At 39.8% G+C, this 19,862-nt stretch overlaps 1 long non-coding RNA gene across 1 annotated transcript in view; it reads left to right on the top strand.

Moving 5' to 3' along the window:
• The window catches only part of LOC133065568 (uncharacterized), a 195,994-nt gene extending 176,812 nt beyond the window's left edge, over positions 1 to 19,182 (top strand). The window contains exon 3 of the long non-coding RNA XR_009694910.1: positions 19,033 to 19,182. This is a non-coding gene — a long non-coding RNA (uncharacterized LOC133065568). The remainder of the gene's footprint in view (positions 1 to 19,032) is intronic.
• The last annotated feature ends 680 nt before the right edge of the window (positions 19,183 to 19,862 follow it).

Raw genomic sequence — 19,862 nt, 5'->3', positions numbered from 1 at the left:
AAGTCATCTGGCTGTCAACAGTTGTCTCTGTCTGTTATGCAAATGAAGATGATATTCAGTTCAGTTCAGTTCGCGCACTCAGTCGTGTCCTACTCTTTGCGACCCAATGGACTGCAGCATGCCAGGCTTCCCTGTCCATCACCAACTCCCGGAGCTTGCTCAAACTCATGTCCATTGAGTCGGTGATGCCATCCAACCATTTCATCCTCTGTAGTCCCCTTCTCCACCTGCCTTCAACCTTTCCCAGCATCAGGGTCTTTTCCAAGGAGCCAGTTCTTTGCATCAGGTGGCCAAAATATTGTCATGTCAGCTTCAACATCAGTCCTTCCAATGAGTATTCAGGGTTGATTTCCTTTAGGATTCACTGGTTTGATCTCCTTGCAGTCCAAGGGACTCCCAAGAGTCTTCTCCAACACCACAGTTCAAAAGCATCAATTCTTCAGTGCTCAGCTTTCTCTAATTAGCAGTTCAGATGCTGTGCCTTATTGCTCTAACAGTGGGAATGTTTTTGCCCTGAATCACCCACACGTTCTCATATCAGGCCACACTGTGTGTGTGTGTGTGTGTGTGTGTGTGATAGTCACTCAGTCATGTCCAACTGTTTGCAACCCTATGGACTGTAGCTTGCCAGGTTCCTCTGTCCATGGGATTCTCCAGACAAGAATACTGGGATAGGTAGGGCCATTCCCTTCTCCAGGGATTTTTCCTGACCCAGGGTTCGAACTCAGATTGATTGCAGATGGATTCTTTATTGTGTGAACCATGAGGGAAGCCTAATATCAAATCTCAACTGGCATTAAGCAGTTAGTGGAAAGCAGTAGCTATCTATTGTGGAGACTGAAGCATAAATGCCATTGCCTACTTAGACTAGTGTTCTAAAGTAGACCCACCAAGCACCGTGGTCCTCCGATGGATGTCTGTTTCAGTGACTGCAGTCCCTATGGCTACTCCTATTAGTTGTGTGTCCAGGTAGATTGAAATTGAAGTTTTTATAGCCTCACAGGAGAGAATTATGAATCCTTTGTTGTTCATGCATAAAATAGTAACATGTATGTCTTTTGTATTTGATTTTAATCCCTCAGATTTCATGTTTTAAAGTCAATAGCAGACTTTGAGAAAAGTATATGGCCCTGCTTTAATGAGATTTAAAAGCCTGCAATATTTTTGCTGATGCCTAGAAACAGGTTTTCCAACTTGTGTATGGGCTTTTCTGTACCCCAGTGCCTCCACAAAAATCAGAGCTGACAGAAACTGTCTGTGTGCTTATATAAAGGTGAAAGAAATAGGGCTGTGTCTCAGGGAATAAATGTTTCTTTGCTTTCCTTTCCTTTTTCAGTTGGTCGTCATTAATTTTAAACTTTCCTAGCATTTTCTAGGCAGTAAGAATAGGGAAGGGAGGGGCCCCTGGAAGGGAATTCTGGTCATTTTTACAAAGTGTTCTTAACTGGTTGTCCATTTTGAATGCAGCCTGCCTGCATAAAAAGAGATCACCACCATCTTTCACATTCAAAGACAATTGATGGTTGGTCCAAACGAGGAAATAAGGGTCACAGCAATTGACCTTATTTCAGTAGGAGTTAATGGGATTCTGGCGCTCCTAATGCTGCATAAAAATACTAAATTTTGTGCAACAGTAAGCTTAAGGTACGCACCTATATCATCAGAAAAAATAAAAGAACCAATCTCTTTGGGAAGACTAGAAATCTAGGATGGCTAACTTCTTTTTAGTGGATGGTAACGTCAAGCTTCTCAGCGTCGTCCACTTAAGAGGTTTATTGCGAAGCTCACAGTACTCCTGGGTAAGGAGTGAGAGTGAGGAGAATGTTTGGAGCAAGAGAAAATCGTTTCTTAGGAAATACCAATGCTTAGAGATGTTTGGGGATTCCTGCTTCGTGTAGATATAAAAGGAAATCATGGAACTCTTCTGCTTCTTGATTTGTTATTTTTCTTCAGATTCTTTTTTTTTTGATTGAGTGTACACGAGCCAGTATTTGCTGTGCATTCATCAAATGTTGATGAATAGTGTATTAATTAGAATTAGGTTCAGCTGCTAGTAACAGAAAAAAGAATGGTAGTGGCTTAGGGGATATACATGCTTATTTCTCTTTGACATATTACTCCAGAGGAATGAAGTTTAGGGCTATATGACTGTTCCGTTCTTTCGTGGTCCTTCCAATTCCCCACTTCACCCCACCTTGGCTGGAGTTCTCAACTCACGCTCTCCTGAGGCATTGGCAGGACAGGCAGCAAGATAGAGGATAAAACAAAGGGAAGCTCTCTCTCTCTCTCTCTCTCTCTCTGCAGGATTCTTTAATATGGCAGAGAGATATTTTCACTTCTTTTCCAATGACTGGAACTTCGTCAGCTGGCCAGCTTTACTGCTGAGACACTTTGAAATGTAAGCTTAGTTTTCTGTGGAGTCCTGGCTGACCACTCTGCTACTGTGTAAACATGGGAGAACAGATATTGGGGTACAACTAGCATTCTCTTTCACATGTCATTTCCCTGATTGGGACACAAAAACATAGGTGAGGGCATGTAGGGAAATCCCACTCTGTATTTCTTCAAAGAATACTTAGGAAAACATGGTAGAACTACCAAACATATATACCATTAGCTACCTGAAATGCCAAATAAGTAACCATTCTATTTGTTCCATGTCAGTGTAAAATTGTAATGTCATCAAGAGGGAAAATACTAAACCAAAGAAAGCTGTAAAGCTTTGGTGCTTAAGCAATGCACTTTATTGTACCAGATTAATGTTCTGCACCCCTCCCCTGAATGTGTTTATTTATCAAAATTTCCCCTGACTATGTCACTTTGGGCACAAATATTGTATTCTCTTTCAGTAGTTCCAAATTTTGGCCACTGTTACCTGTGGTTTTATTCATGCTACCTGTGATTATTTGAAAAATATCAACATATTTTTGTTTAGTTCTCCCTCGTAATCTTTTGGTGCCAATGTCTCTCACTCAGAGTTTATCCACTCCTTTTGATCCAGTCTCTTTCACAACTAAATCAGAAATCCTTGTACCACATTGAATAAACTAGATAAATATCATCTGTGGTGTTCCATAGTCAGGAGAAACAGCCAAAACAGGTAGATCAGAACCATGGACAGCAGCAAACACCCCCCCCCACCCGCCACCCCCCGCCCCACACCCCTGCAACCATGCTTCATTCCCAGCCTAATCCCACATTCCCACAAGAGCTTTGTTTATGTCTATAAATGTTGCCCTAACCTTGAGGCCACAGAAATTTAAGAGAGAGAATTTGGAAGGGAGAACCCTGGAGGAAAAGTCAAGGGTGACCTACATACATTTGTACCCAGTCCCCTTTCCCCTCACACACACTTCACCAACCAGAGTAGTTTCTTTCCTAAGCTCTTCCAACCCATAACTAATTTTTAACATCTACCTCTATTACCACAGAGTGTATAGATTGTGAAACGTATAATAAACATAAGATGGTATCTCATAATTTGTCCAGGCTAAGTTTATTTTCAACATCTTAATGGTTTTAGGTTTATTTTCGATTCAAATGAAAGCAAAACATAATTCAAAATATTTGATATATTAGCAAGATTAATTAAGCGGAATGCCTGGACTCCTGAGTCACTGGGGCCTCTCTGAGGCTACTCACCTCAGACACAACTTTTCCTAGTGATTCTGACTCATTCCTTCTTCCTTACATTCATTCTTTATGTAGTGATGCTAAAGAGCAAGTCCTTTATTTTGTAGATAACTAATTTAAAGCTTAGAAAAATCATGAGTTAAAGGTCAAATGGGAGATTAGTGACACATTTAGGCATGAATTCCTTGTTTTCTGACCCCAAACCCACCATTACTCTAACCTAGTTAACACATCACTTCTTTGGGACATGAACATTAATCAGGTATCAGGTGGCTATAAAACATGTAGTTTATGATCACTTTGAAAAATGTCTAGCTCAGCTACCTCTCTGACAAACTTTGCAAACACATGATTGCTTTAACTCTGTTATTCTATTTCATACATAATCCTTTGAAAGTAGAACTCTTTAGTATCACGTTGTGTTTATGCTTAGTAGTGGGATGCCGATGAACCATGAATCAAATGTATCCCTGGAACAGGGAGCTCTCATTCAGGTGTCAGGAGTCAGAGCACAGTGGGTAAGAGCTCCCTCCCTGGACTCTCTCACTGGATGTTCGCCTTAGCTGGTGGTAATCTGTGGCAGTGTGTGACTATAGCAACATGCAACTGTAGCACTGTGCTCATTCCTACTCTGAAAGTGACCTAATAGAGTCTTTTTGTAAATTTTCCAATTTGGAAAATTCCCAAATGGGGGACTCCAGTAGGCATGTTTTCAGGAGTAAAATTTAAGATCATTGAAAACATAACACAGTCATTTTATTCTTTTTTTTTTTTAATTCAATGCAGTGCTCTGGGTCTCTGGTTTGTTTTCTTATTTGAGGCTCATTTTTGTTGTTTTTCTCCTATCTTGCTGAGGGCCATATCTAACCACATCCACCAGACTTCATAAGAATGCTGAGTTGTCATGCAGGAGTTTTACCTCACACTGGGGAGATATTAGTTGATAAGATCCACCTTGTTCAGATTTATTGCTTTAGCATATTTCATGCTAAAAATATTTTTCTACCATCTGCTAAGATTAGCACTCTAGTGGTATAATAAATTTACTCACCCTGTTTCTGTGATGTAGTTTGGAACCAACTTTATACTTTATTCGGCCTAATTGAAAATAGGATAAGATAAATGATGCACTTTGAATTTCTCTCTCAGACATACCATTGTTCATTACTTCAACAGAAAATGAGCACATCTGATTGTAATTTTAGTGGTTCAGTGAAACAAAAGTTCCCATGGCAAAAATACAGCATTAGCTATTGTCATCATTCAGTAGAGTCTTGGAAAAAATATTCAGTGTTGTTTTGCCCTCTAATGAAATGTTGTTTTTCTTTTAAATACAAAACTGGTGGCCATCTTTCTAAAATATTATGAAGACAAATATATTTCAGTGAAGATATGGGACTTAGTATTCATTTACATCTGAGGTTCAAACTTATCACCAAATTTAGAATTTGATATATTCTGGGCTTAGTTGTACATTTGGATTCCCTTCTTTTATTCAGTTGTCTCAAGTTGTTTTGACCATTTTGAAAGATAAAAAGAATATGGAAGGTGTTTATTATGTGTTAGACTGTTATGGATCCCTTTCCTCCAACTTTGATCCTGAACTTGACCATGAGAATTGCTTTGGCCAAGAGGACATCAATAAATGTGATACAAGCAGAGGTTTTTAAAAGTGCTTTCAGATTAGGACTTAGAATGCAGTTTCCATGATAAGGATCTGTGGCCAGCCTACCCAAGAGAGGTGACTCAGATGACAGGCAGCATCGGCCTATAGACAAGTGGCTGGGGACATCTCAGGTCATCCTTTACTGAGTCACCAGACAGCTATAGTTATGCGAGTGATCCCGCGTCAGACCAGTGGAAGAACTGTCTAGTTGAGTTTAGTCTAGATTATTGACCCAGGGAATCATAAAGAAATAAAGTTGTTTTTACTTTTTCTTATTTTTGACTTAATTTTTTCAGTTTTTGACATTGTGGTAAAATACACATAAAATGTTTTAAAAATTTAATTCACAACTTTATGAGATGTTTTTCTATGCACAAATAAATGATAGAATACATGAAACATAAATCTTCCTTTACTGTCAATAAATGCAGAACTTTGTGATTAGCCTCAGGAATGATGGATAGACTAAAGCCTTGATTAAGGGAAAGTGCTGGCTGAATGGAAGTTGCTAAGGAGACTATGAAATATCTATAGAAGATCAGGATAAGAAAAATTGGGAAGCATGTTATTGCTTGTTACTGTTGTAAGCAATATGTGCCTTATTCCCCTGTCTGTGAAAATGGGTATAGTAAGGGTGCCTATATGATGAAGACTGAATAATCTATATAAAGCACTCAAACAGGACTTGGTGTGGAGTAAGCATGCAATACATAAAAACTTATCATCCTATGTATGTTGTTCATTCGCTAAGTGGTATCTGACTCTTTGCAACCCCCTGGACTATACAGTCCATCGAATTCTCCAGGCCAGAATATGGAGTGGGTAGCCTTTCCCTTTTCTAAGGGATCTTCCCAACCCTGGGATCAAACTGTGGTCTCCTGCCTTGCAGGCAGATTCTTTTCTTTTTTCTTTTTTTATTTTTTCATTTATTTTTATTAGTTGGAGGCTAATTACTTTACAATATTGTAGTGGTTTTTGCCATACACTGACATGACTCTGCCATGGATTTACATGTGTTCCCCATCCCGATCCCCCCTCCCGCCTCCCTCCCCATCCGATTCTTTACCAGCTGAGCCACAAGGGAAGCCCAAGAATCCTGGAGTGGGTAGCCTATCCCTTCTCCAGGGGATCTTCCCAACCCAGGGATCGAACACTAGTTCTCCCATTTTTCAGGCAGATTTTTTACCAGCTGACCCACAGGGGAAACCCAATTTGAGCTTGAGTGTCTGAGCATAGGCATGTTCAATGTGTAAAGGAGCCTTCCTCTGCATTTCAGCAGGATGATGTATTTATTTGCCAAAAGGTGTACTGTGTTCTGAGTATGAATCATGAATGGGCAGCCCATGTTTAAGAGACGGAAAAAGTTGTTTTGATTCTTTGACCAGAGCCTTGAGTCTCTACTGAAATGCCTCAATACTTGGTGACTCTCCCCCTCCCTCCCTCTCTTCCTTCCTTCCTTTCTTCTATTTCTTCCTTTGTTACTTCCTCCTTTCCTTCCCTTCTTTCTTCCTACTTTCCTGCCTCCCCTTGCTCTTTTCTTACTTCTCTCTTCCTTTATTTGCAAGTATGCTTAACTGAGAGAGAAGAGGTATTTATGTTTATTAGAATGTTATCTTCTATAACTTTCATATAAACTCATCTTTGTTAGTTTCTCAGTCATTAGAAAGTGAAAGCAGCATCTTTAACCTTTGTATCCCTTTTCTTCACTCTCTGTACAATTTGGGAAACCCTCATAGGAGTGAGGTAGAATACCAAAAGCGATTATTTGTTTGTAAAGCAGTTGTGGTAGTTGAGAGATGGGTTTCTGGGTCTGGAAAAGCTGGATTAAAATACACATTGGTGGCTCAGGTGGTAAAGCACGTGTCTGCAATGCAGGAGACCCAGGTTCGATCCCTGGGTTGGGAAGATTCCCCTGGAGAAAGAAATGACAGCCCACTCCAGTAGTCTTGCCTGGAAAATCCCATGGATGGAGGAGCCCAGTAGGCTACAGTCCATGGGGTCACCAAGAGTCGGACACAACTGAGAAACTTCACTTTGACTTTTCACTTTTCTGTACTTCTAGGAGTCTGACATTGGGCATCATAGTTTGTCTCTTTCAGGATCAGTCCCCCACCTACTAAATAAAGTTGATAACTCCCACCTCAATGGGTGGTTAAGAAGATTACATCACTTTAAATACAATTCCATAAATAGTGCTCTATATATGACAAGGTGCTGTTTATCGTTTTATTTAATAGAATCTGCTGGGCTATATCATGAAAATGTGTGCACCAACCCACTCTCTTCACCCACCTTATACCACTTATTACCACCTGATGTAACACAGCTGCTCAGGGCTGGGGCCAAAGGCCATGTCCACACATCAGTAGAGACCTCACCGAGGGATAAACTCTAACTTTTAGTCACAGTGGCAATCGCTATCACATCCTGAGCCCACTGGCCACATCTGCACTTTCAAACTGTAGCTGATTTAGAATGAAGAGCTTCAGAAGCAACATAGAATCATGACACGTTACAGGGAAAACTCCGGAGATATTTAGTCCTACCTACTCATTTTTCAAACTTCTACTGTCCAATACAGTAGTGCCTAGCCACATGTGAGCACTTGAAATGTGGCTAATCTGAAATAAAATGTGCCGTAAGTATAAAATATACACTGGATTTTGAAGACAGTACAAAAACAAATGTAAAATAATGCATTAACAATTTTGTATGGATGGCATGTTGAAATGATTATACTTTAAATATACTAAATAAGATATTGAAGGGTTCCCCAGGTGGCGCTAGTGGTAAAGAATCCACCTGCCAAGGCAGGAGACATGGGTTCGATCCCTGGGTTGGGAGGATCACCTGGAAAAGGAAATGGCAACCCACTCCAGTACTCTTGCCTGGAAAATTCCACAGATAAAGGAGCCTGGCAGGCCCCCTGTCCATGGGGTCGCAAAGAGTCAGATATGACTGAGCACGCACACGGAAGACATCGAAATTAAAATGCCTTTTTTAAACTATTTTTAATGTTGCTAATAGATAATTTTCAATTCCACATGGGTTCACATTTGTGGCCCACTAATGTTTTTATTGGGCAGTACTGTTTCAGACAAAGCAAGTGAGACACAGAGATGTGAAATGACTTGCCCAAGATAGCTCAGCTTTCATCAGCAGAACACAGATGTGATTCCAAATTGCCTGGCTTATGGAAATTTCTCTTTCAACATGCAATCATCTTTGGCTAAGAATTGTTTTTAGACTGTAGAATTTGGTCCCTGATGACGTCTGGGTCCCTGGAAACTGAGGATCCTTTGAAAAACACTGTCAGCACCTCCTCTGTGAGTGGCTGTGCTTTTTTTCCCCCTCTTTTCTTCTTTTTTCTTTTTTTGTTATTACTCTGCCTGAGAGACTGTGCTGCTGTTATCCATTTCTTGCGTTGGTTACAGAAATTGGTATTGTATCTAAAACAATTGCTGTTATTAACAGGTTAAGCTGCTGGGATGTTAAAATAAAGGCTATCCGGCTTTAGTGCATTTTGTTGTAATCATCTCCCAGATGCCTTGTCGGAAATCAATTCGAGTTCAAAACTGGCTGGAATTGGGAGGTCAAGGCTTTGGCAGACTAAATATTTTATCTTCTGCTCATGTCTGGAGCTTTTAAAGATGTGGACTTAGGGCTCTTTTCTCATACCCCATCTGGACAAAGATGATTGGCTTTGCCATTTTGCCCAGGTTAGGACAAGGTTAAAATCAATTATAATCAATTATTAAGAGTCTTCTGTGGCCGCACTGCTTAAAAGGGGATTTTAAAAGTTTCTCAGTTCTGAAACATGCATATCTTAGTTGTTGCTGGAGATGTTGTTATTCCAGAATGTCAAATATAGATGTTATCAGCATCAGGAGTAAATACGCAGAATTTCTACGTCCTATTTCCTTGATACCTATGTTTCAGGACAATGAGAAAAACCTAAAAAGGCTGAGATAATCATCATTGCTGTACCAAGTTGAAAAATCTTGTTACCTTCTAGCATGCGTTAGACAACTAGAGCTATTTATAATTTGGTCACATTGTCAAATTATTTCTTAGGAATTTCTAGCGAGGCTCTTTGCAGTTCTTATGTGATCATTTGCAGTGTAAATGCACAGGTAAGTGTTCAATCTAAGGTAGACTGAAAGAATCATAGATTTCTAATTCCACAGTAATTTTGAAACCAGATAGATCCAGTACTGCGTTTAACGATAAGGAAACTGAGGCTCAGAGAATTTAAATGATGTTCCCAATTCTCACAGCTATCCAAAAAGAGAACTGTATATCCTAGTTCCTAAGCGCATAAGTGAAGTGAATTGAAAGTCACTTAGTCATGTCCGACTCTTTGCAATCCCCTGGACTGTAGCCTGCCAGGCTCCTCTGTCTGTGGATTTCTCCCGGCAGGAATACTGGAGTGGGTTGCTGTTCCCTTCTCTAGGGGATTGTCCTAACCCAGAGATCAAACCCAGGTCTCCCGTATTGCAGGCGGATTCTTTACCGTCTGAGCCACCAGGGAAACACATATGTGGTCCCTAAATATTCAAATGAATCTTCTCTTTTTACACAGTATTTTCATACACTAAAAATGTTCTTTGTGATGATTTAAGAAAAAGACCAGTTCATACAAAAATGAATATCATCCTGAACCTTGGACCAAGACATGAACTCAATAAACAGAATATAATTTTAAAGTGTTCTCAAAAGGTCACTTAGCTTTATTCTTCATTTCATTTTCCATGAATGAAAATCCGTCATATTTTCAGATTTCATCCAGAGCCAGTAGCTGAGGGTTCAAAATGCTGCCAGAAAAATATGCCATTTTATTCACTCTGTTTAAAAGAAGAACTCTAGAAAACATATCAGAGTTTCTCCAAAGACCTCCAGTACCAGCTATTGAATGGAGAGCATGGACCACACGCTGAGTTAGTCGAGGACAAGCCCACCATTAGCAAGCACTCCGATGTATTTTCATAACAAGCTCCTCTTCTTGTAAAACACTTTTTAAAAAGAAGAAAAACCTTAATATCCCTAATCTGAGAAAACAGAGCACATGACATTTAGGCATTTGGCGGGGCATACCTTTAAATTTTAATACTTGCTCATTTTTTCACCAGCAAAATGACTATCCTATAATGTATACTTACTGTCTCTGAGTTCATGTTGGCAGCAGAACCAAGATATGGTATATGTAAAGCTTTTCAAAAATTAAAATTATAGAGCCACATGCATAGTAACTGTGTAGAAATCAATGAAACATAGAGTAGTATTGAATAAGATTACAGCTTGGACCCAGACAGACCTAGTTTTGTGCCTGGTTCCACCATTACTAGATGTTTAGCCATAGACATGCCACATACCTTTTTTAACTTCACACTTTTCATGTGGAAAATGCAGGTTCTAATTATTAACTACCTCAGGGAGTTTTTGAAGATTAAATGAGAAAATGTCTGTAAAGCATGTGTCACAAACTTTGGTGTAAAGCAAGCTCTCAATATGTGTGAATTAGAATAATGATAACAAATAAAATTATTCATAACAGTTCCAGCCACAGCAGCACTCACATTAAAAATATATTTATTCTCTCTTTCTAGCATGTGATTTTCTTTTGGATCTGTGTGTACACATATGGAATAGAATTGCTTCAATGTCTGTTCAGATCAAACGTTCTGGATGAATTTTTCACCTTGGTTTATTTCACAACAACATAATTCATATGGTTGAACCCTTTAGACTTTCCTCTGTGTCGAAAAGTCCACATTGCTCGTTTGGATCATCGGTTCATTCTAAGAACAGCTGATTCACAGTCTATGCAGGGACAACCTGATTCTGATATTCCAAGGGCTAATTAATTGATGGCACTTTTTGCTCTTTCTTTCTGTGTTCAGTCTATAATGGTATCACATTGTATTAGTACAAGCTTTCAAAACTTTTGACATCCAGTGGGCAGCATAATGCAGTGGTCATGGAATATGTAAGGGGTATGGAGTAAGTCAGTATAGAGTGTTGCCACTTACTGGCTGCATCTTAGGTAAGTCAGTTTGCCTACCTGACCCTCTGGTTTATTATATATAAAATAGAAAGACTCATACTTTACTTCTGTTATTATCTGGAGTGTTAAAATTAAGACAAGGAAAAAAACTCTTTAGCACAATACTTGATGTGCTAAGTGATTCTTAAGTGGCAGCTGCTATTTTGTGTTAGAGAAGGAAATACTCCAGTATTCTTGCATGGAAAACCCCACGGACAGAGGAGTCTGGCAGGCTACAGTCCATGGGGTTGCAAGAGTCGAACACAATTTAGTGACTAAATACCACATTATTTTGTGTATTCGTATAGCTCACAAACTGTGGGAATTTCAGTGTAGTGACTAAACATTTAAATTATATCCACCCTTGTGTCAGTCCACAAATGTTGATTGACTGATTGATAACTGATCTGTGCCAGGCACTGTGCTGGACTTGGTGCCTTAGAGAATGAATGGTGAGCTATATGGAGTACAATCTATAAAAATGTCAAATTGCTATATTCTATACTTGGAACTAATACAATATTGGTCAAGTATATGTCAATTAAAAATGAATGAAAAAGAATGAATGTGGGAATGGGGGGGAGTGATGAGAGGGAGCAAGTAAACAAGTATCTCAGTAAATAACATAGTTTCACTGCCCACCAGTTCTTTAAGGGGAGGGGTTGGTAGTTGATTCAGCTTGTCTCACCACAGCTATCAGCTCAGGAGACCAAATTGTGGAATCTGTGGGTATACCTGTGCTTTACTTTGAAGCTGTGCAAGCCTTTGCCCTGTGTTTACACAGTTCCTCCATCCAAACACCTCAAGTACTTAACATTGGCTCAGGAACTGACTGTGTAACTTGCCAGGTGAGAAGAAACTGAAAATGTACTCTACCTGTAAGAGTGTTGACACAGCAACAGAGAAAGAAGCTGGAGAAAACTCCTGTTTCCAAAAGTGCCCTGTTACATCTTGTTCTTTATCTTCCCTGGTCTGTGTATAGTTTCTGCTTAATTGGTTTTGCATCTGACACGTTGAGCACATGTGATACGTCTGTCGTCTGTTGCTAATTACAAGCTACCAGTCACTAGCTGAAGTGGCCATCCCCTCATTCAGTACCAGCCTTCCCTTATCCTGGGCTTCCTTGGTGGCTCAGTGGTAAAGGATCGGCCTGCAGTGCAAGAGACCCAAGAGACATAGGTTTGATCCCTGGGTCAGGAAAATCCCCTGGAGAAGGAAATGGCAATCCATTCCAGTATCCTTGCCTGGAAAACCCCATGGACAGAGGAGTCTGGTGGGCTATAGCCCATGGGGTCACAGAAAGTCAGAGACAACGGAGCACATCGTTCCCTTATTCTGTTCAGATCTACTGGCTTAGGACCAGGCTTGGAAGCCGAGGGAGGAGTGATGAAGAATGAATAACCCTGTTGAATTTTCTTGGAGTAGAAAGTGTTTGGAAGGAATGACTACTCCAGAAGACCCCTATTTCCTGTTACCTTTGTGAAAGGAACACCCTGTGTTTTAAATAATGATTCAAGTGGTTTGCACCATATCCAAAGAGTAAATGCCGAGATGAAAGCTTCTATTTATTCTGTACAGTGAAAATAGAAATCTGGAAACAGCATCTGCTTCTCATTTAAATGTATTTTTTTCTAATTATTTAGATGTATAGAGGCATCAAGCCAGGTTTCAATCAACAGCAAAAGTCTTATGTGATCTAAACAAAACCTCAGTCTTGGAGCCACTGGTCATAACACTTAAAATAGTTTAAAGACTTGAACGTGCATTTTAATACAGAGGAGTTGTAAAGCCTGAGCATGAGCAGTATTATTTGTTTCAGACTTTCAAGTCTGAAAGTGTGGAGAATTATTGGTTTCCTAATACCTAAAAGTACCAGATAATTTAATCTTGGTTCTGAGTCATCTTACCTTTTGAAGAATAAACCTTGGAAAAGTGACTTATGTCTCTTATTTTTAGTGGGGAAGAATAAAGACCCTTTGGTGTCTTTGGATGATGTGACTATATGGATTAGTTATTGGAAGTACTGGCAAGAATGCAGTACCTAAAATATGAACTGGTATAATAATGATAACTGATACAATGGTTCCCTCGGTTCCATGACTCCCAAATGGAAGTCGACAATAAAGAAACCAGATTTTCAGAAGCTTTGTAGCTGTTCACACTTACACACAGGTGAATAGATGATATGTTCATTTAGGAGAGGATGGAATTAGACATTTGGAGGAAAAGGGCCCTTGAACCAGTAATATCTCTGAGCAGTGGATATGGATATGGGAGCGCAGCCAGTGCGGTTCTGTTTGTAGCTGCTGGACAGATTCCTGCTGCATAAATGACCCCACAGTCAAAATGCAGAGGGCTGAATGAAGAAAGAGGGGCTGGACCGGAATACTTTAGAAGAGGTGTTTGCAAGACAGTGTTAGAAAACTAATCCTCGTTTGCAAGACAGTGCTAGAAAAGCCACCCCTAATTCTGTTAACCCCTTCCCTCCACAAGGATGAGGCTTCTCGGTGCTCCTCCGCTCAGCCCTGACCAAGACGGACTTCTAAGAGGCATTAATCACCTGTCTCCTGAAACAGTGGGTAATGAGTCAAATCCATTTCACCTGCCTTCACTAATCACGGTCATTTTAAAACTTGCATGTTCTCCAAGCAGCACGTAGCCTGAACAAGATATTTGCCCAAGTTGTTTTACAGAAACTTGAAGTCACATTCAAGCTGAGCTGGTTGAGGCTGGATGGGGCCACTGATCCACCAGCTGGGCATGTGCAGGTGTCCACACGGTGACCTCTCAAAAACCCCACCCTTAGACTGCGCCCAGTGCCTCCATTTTTGAACGCGGAGAGGCCCGTAGCTTAGTTCACGTGCATAGCATGAAGATCGCAGCCCCTTTTTCCAGTCGCCTTTCCCCTTGCTCCCCGTGCCCCTATGCCTCAGATCACCCTGCTTCTTTATTCTTCATACCATAAATATCCTGGGACCCTTGCCTTTGCAGAGCCTGAGACTCCTGTCTCCTTGCTCACCTGCCTTGCTTACCTAACCCTCTCTGACTGCAAACCTCGGCATCACAGGCTTGCTCTGCCTCAGATAACAGCAACCTGCTTCAGTAACACTCCCCAAACCAAATTCCAAATAAGTAGGACTAGAGGCTGAAGAGATGTTGATTTTGAGGAAATTGAATTTTCAGTTAATTTTCCGTCTATTCTATGGAAGTAAATGGAAAATCTTCAAAAAAGCTTCTCTCTCCCTGTCTCTGTCTTGCCCACTAGACTTAGTTCAGTCTGCTTTTACCCACTCTCCAGTCTACTGCACTCATGACCCCCTCTGATATATGATAATTGAATTTAGGGCAAGAGTTTACATTTTTGTATCTTTTTATGATATATAACCTGCCTAATTTCATAAAGGATTTGAGGCAGAAAGAGTAAATGGCACTGAGAGTTTCACTGATATTTTTACTCTGCATTTGGCCCATTTTCTTTTAGACTGCATACATTTCCATAACTCTGAGCAAGGATCATATTTGGATGACCTTTTGTCCAGAGTAGAATTCACAGAATTGCAGGAGGTAGAAAATGAATTCCTCAGTATTTACAAAATCACCCCAGGCACATCTGAATGAATTAAATATTCTTCCCAGGCTTGGGAATGTTTCTACTATTTATATTGTTTTGTACTTAAAGATCTGTGTCCTGTTTGGAGGAGGAGAGAAGGAAGGGACCACAAAGATTTAAGGTACCTTTTGGATTGCTGTGTGACTTTGGGCAAATCACTGACCTCTCTGAACTCTAAATTCGACATCTGTTAAGTGGGGATAACGAACCAACAGCATCACTATTGTAGGGTCACTGTGAGGATCAAATGAGTTGATGTACATATAAGAGCTTAGTAAACAATAAGTCAATATGTATTATGCAGTCAGTGTGGGTGAATGTTTTATTTACTTCAATCTCAGCTTCAGATGGTGAGAGAGACCAGGCCCTAGCTCTCGGGGATGCTCTATGGAAAGTGCCTCATTGTGTTTGGGCTTTATTTATTGAATGCATTTGAATGAGCGATCATTCTAAGAGCAGAGAGTCATTCAATTTGATTTCACAATGGGGTGATGGGTGAAGCTGGAAACTACATTCTCAAATGCATTATCCAGAACACAGGAAACAAAACCACTTTTTAAAAGTGACTCATCCTTAATATCTCATAGCAGTTTTGAAATACTTCATTCATTCATTTTTATAGCAAACTCTTAATTGAGAATGTCATAAACTGCTATGCAGAGAGAGGCAATCACGACCTGGGAAATTAAGTGGAGTAATTTACAAATAGGTTTTTGTCTGGCTGGAGGTTTTAGCTTATACACGATCTGCCTTTATCTTAGCAACACTTGCTCCCTTTCCTCCACTCCCTTGGCAGTATGAATTTTGGGTGCCCAATATCTGCTGAAGATGAAAAACAGTTCTCCATATGTTGCTTTCTTCTGGTCTGCATTACAAAGTTCTTCTGATCCTTTAATTTTCAAAAACAAGCACTGATCACTTTCACCATTCTTCAGGACCCTTCATCTTCTCATCTCATCTGTCTACTGTCTGTCCAAATTTCTCTCTCCATGGACCGTACAAATAGGTTGTGACTGAATGAACTTCAGGCCCACATCCAGCTCTTTTCCCTGAAACCACCCTGACCCAAATCCAGAGAGACCTCCTTCTTCTCTTGATGTCTTACAACTTATATTCTCCATAATTTAGCACTTTGGAAAATAGATTATTTTCCCCTTGCTTTTAAACATATCTTATTCCTCCTCCTCACCCCAACTGACTACATTACAAGTTATGTAAAGAGTGCAGACTTCTGAATCAGCATCTGTATTTTTAACAATCCTCGGGTGATTTGTAAGCCCCTTAGAGTTTTTGAACTCTCATTCACCTTTGTAAGAAATGACAAAGTTTAAATGCAGTGTTAGTGCAAAACTAAGGCCAGACTAGCTCTCTGATGCCAAATCCACCATTCTCTTCTGTGCTCAGGCTGTATCAGTAGCTCCCTGAATCCTAGGTTGGGAGTAAATAGCTATTGTCCTAATGATCTACTCCAGGTATGACCTTATGTTGCCTTACTTTGCTGGATGATGTCTGGTGGTCTAGAAAAGTAGACTTCAAGATTAGAAAAGGACTTTCTTGTTCACCCTCATTCCTCTAGTGTGGGAAGCCAGTTATCATCCCATATTACATAAAGCCTCTTAAATAAGAATGAACCCTTGTTGAGACCAGAACCCTTTTTATCTATCATTAACATTTGTTAGTATCTATGATAGGAATTTTGCCATCTGACATTCTTTCCCCAACTCACAACTCACAATGGTGTAGTACATCTCCACTCACACAAGGAGTATCGGATAGACTGAGCCAAACCCTGTTAACAAAACAGTCCCCTGAAGGGCAATAATATTGTGCAGTGGTAATATCATCCCAATGCATTTTATCTTGTACATGAAATCTGGGCTAATTATCATTTTCTCATACAGTACATTTTAGACCATTGTGTTTTTGTGTCCCTTCCTAGTTCATTAAGCAAGGTTTTACAGCTCCTTCAGTAACAGGATTGCTATTGACACTTTCATTAGACCCATAATTCAAGTGCTTGTCTGCCTTCCAAATGGAAGCCTCTCAGTCCAGAACCACAATCTGGCCACCAACCGTATGTTGGCTTTTAGAACTGTCATAAATTCATCATCACGTTGAAGTTCTTGAAGGGTCAAAATCTGCTTTCTTGGTGAACTGTCTCCATCCAACAAACAGTCAATGTTTTCTCCAAGAATAGTCAGCCAAGCTTCTCTGTCACTCTCTGAAAACTCCTCCAGACAGTTCTCAGTATACTGAGACTGCAACACAGATACTAACCATTGTTCATATTTAAATATTAATTCCCTGTTTCATTCATTCATTCTGCTATTTCACCATTTAAGACCAATGTAGCCAGCATTATGGCAGATGCTGTAATGATTTAAAGATGTGTAAGCTGATTTTTGCCTTGGAGTATCTTACAGTCTAATAAATGTATGTATAAATCATTATACGATTAAGTGGAATGTGAAAAATTTCACCACTATGTTGCTAGAAATTTGGATGGCTATACTTGTGGACAGCTGTGCTAAATAATGGCTATTATCAGCACTGTTTTCTCACCAATAGTTCAGATGGAAATAGCCAAGACTAGCCTAAGTAAAACTGCATATACGTATGGAATACACCACAGAATATAACTTGGGAACAGATGAACTTGGAAACAGTTGAAGTCCCCAGAAATGATTCTGATGGAATTTAGAGAAAAAGTGAGGCTGGACCAGAGACAGCTATTGCACTAGTGATCACGAAAAACAGTCTTTGTGTTTTTAAGTGTTTTGTTTTTCTCTCTGATGAGATTCAAGAAAAGATTTAATGTGACTATTGTATTTAATTTACAATAAAGTTTTTAGGAGTGCCTACTAGACAACAAATAATGTCTGTTTTTAATTTTTGAGGAAGTTACTATCTTGGATCTTCATGGCGATTAGGAAATCTGAGCCAACCTATGCAGCCTGTAGTCTGCAGAGGAAGCTTTCAATGGCTTCTCACTCTAACTGAACTTGCAATTGTAGACCATATATTTCAATGTATATTTAATTGTGCTTGATTTAAAAGGCTTCTAATTGGGTACTTTGCTTTTGCTTTCTGGCCAATCATATCACAGGGGAAGTCTTGGGGTAGTTTTTACCTTCTTGATATCTTTGTCTTCAAGAAAAAAGGAGAGTAAGAAATGGAAAAACAAAAATATAGTCTTTTCTTCAAGTTCTTTATTCAAGTACCTTTCTTCAACTCCTTTCTTGGTTTACTTAACGTTACATATATTAGATTACTTACCTTATTTGGTTTCTTCCAACCAAACTCATGGCTGGATTTCTGAAACAGAAAGTTCCTCTGCTAGAATGAACTCAGTCCAGTAAGCAAAAGAAAGGTGCACAGGTGAACTCTATTGGTGATTGGGGTAACGTGACTTCATGTTGTAGTAATGCCGCTGTGGTGTTGGAAAATGACTTCAGTATCTTTCCCAGTGAATTTCACTCTGCTGCGTGTGTCTTCATAAACATGTCCACTCCTGTGATGGAGGTCAACGACAATGTAGGGTTTAGAAATTGTTGCTTGGAAATCACATCACTTAAATACCTGAATCTGTCCATCAGCCGTGCTATAGCTTATTCCAAGCCTGTGCAGAAGAGTGATTTGCAATCTCCTCGCTTTTCATTTCAAGTAGCATCACTCTCTATAAGCCAGATATTCAGGCCTCTTCAGAAGCCTCCAGGGTGAAGGACAAGTAAGAAGAAGCTTATCGAATCTTTCACAACTGTGGCTGGCTACACTGACTACATCAAACTTGTTCAACATCTTTCTCTGCTATTTTATTTTAAAATCACTGAGTCTTCTTTTCAAGTGATAAGTAATGGGAATTTTGCCACATAATTTCACAATCCCAATGGCTCTTTTGTGGTTCTATACATTAAGTTGATCACTGTGCAGGTTAAAAGCCTGGCCAGAATGACTGGGGTTGGTGGAGAGGACATAACACTATTTTTTGCAGGTCTTTCCCCTTTGAGTTATCTTCTCTCATCGTCTATACGCTCAGGTTGCATAATTAAATTCTGTTTTTTTCTTCTTTTTCACTCCCAGGGACCTATCAATTTGGGCTCCTTCCAGAACTGAAAACTGGTTACAAATATGAAACAGATTTCACTACTGGACTTGAACTCCACATAAGAAAAAAAAACAAAAAACCAAGAAGATCCTTAAAGATCCTCATCAAAGAATAGATGCCGTGTGACTGGCAGGGATATCAAAGAGGTAAGAGGTAAATTTCTAATGAAAACATGTTTGCTCTGTGGTCAGGTAAATAGAAAATATGCTTCCAGGCTAAAGGTAGTGTTCTTCCTCAGCTAAGGGTCAAGGCAGGAAGGACCTTTTCTAAGTAGAAAAACACTGCATGATTCAGTCTCCCTTTCCTTTGGATCTGTCTGTCTAACAATTAATTATGGATATACTGCAGAATGCTAGATTCTTTCTAAGGACATCATTTGGGTGGGGAGGTGTATGCTTCATAAATGAAACATCCTCCACAAAAACACTCCCGGGGATATCTGACAATTTCTTGTGCTTCAGAAATCATGGAGCGCCATCTTGAAAACCTATGTCTGGGATGACAAGGAATCAAATCAGGGACAAGGGGCTCCAAAGCTCTCAATCCCTGTTTATCTTGATGTTGGGAAAGAAGGAAGGAAAGAAAGGAAGGAAGGAAAGGGAGGAAGGAAGAGGAAAGGAGGAATAGAAGGAAGGAGGGCAAAGAAGGAAGGAAGAGGGAAGGAGGGAGGAAGGGAGGAGGAAAGAAGGGTTGGAATTTCCAAAATATATTAATATAAAAATCATCTGGGGTACATATTTGCATTTTAGCTTTTCCTGGCATGAAAAAGGAGGGAAGGAAAACATATATGAATGAAGCAGTGTCA

The sequence above is a fragment of the Dama dama genome, chromosome 11 (assembly GCF_033118175.1).
Source record: "Dama dama isolate Ldn47 chromosome 11, ASM3311817v1, whole genome shotgun sequence".
In the NCBI taxonomy this organism is placed as follows: Eukaryota; Metazoa; Chordata; class Mammalia; order Artiodactyla; family Cervidae; genus Dama; species Dama dama.
Note: the sequence above shows the minus strand (reverse complement) of the source record. Positions and strands in the feature narration are given on the sequence as shown.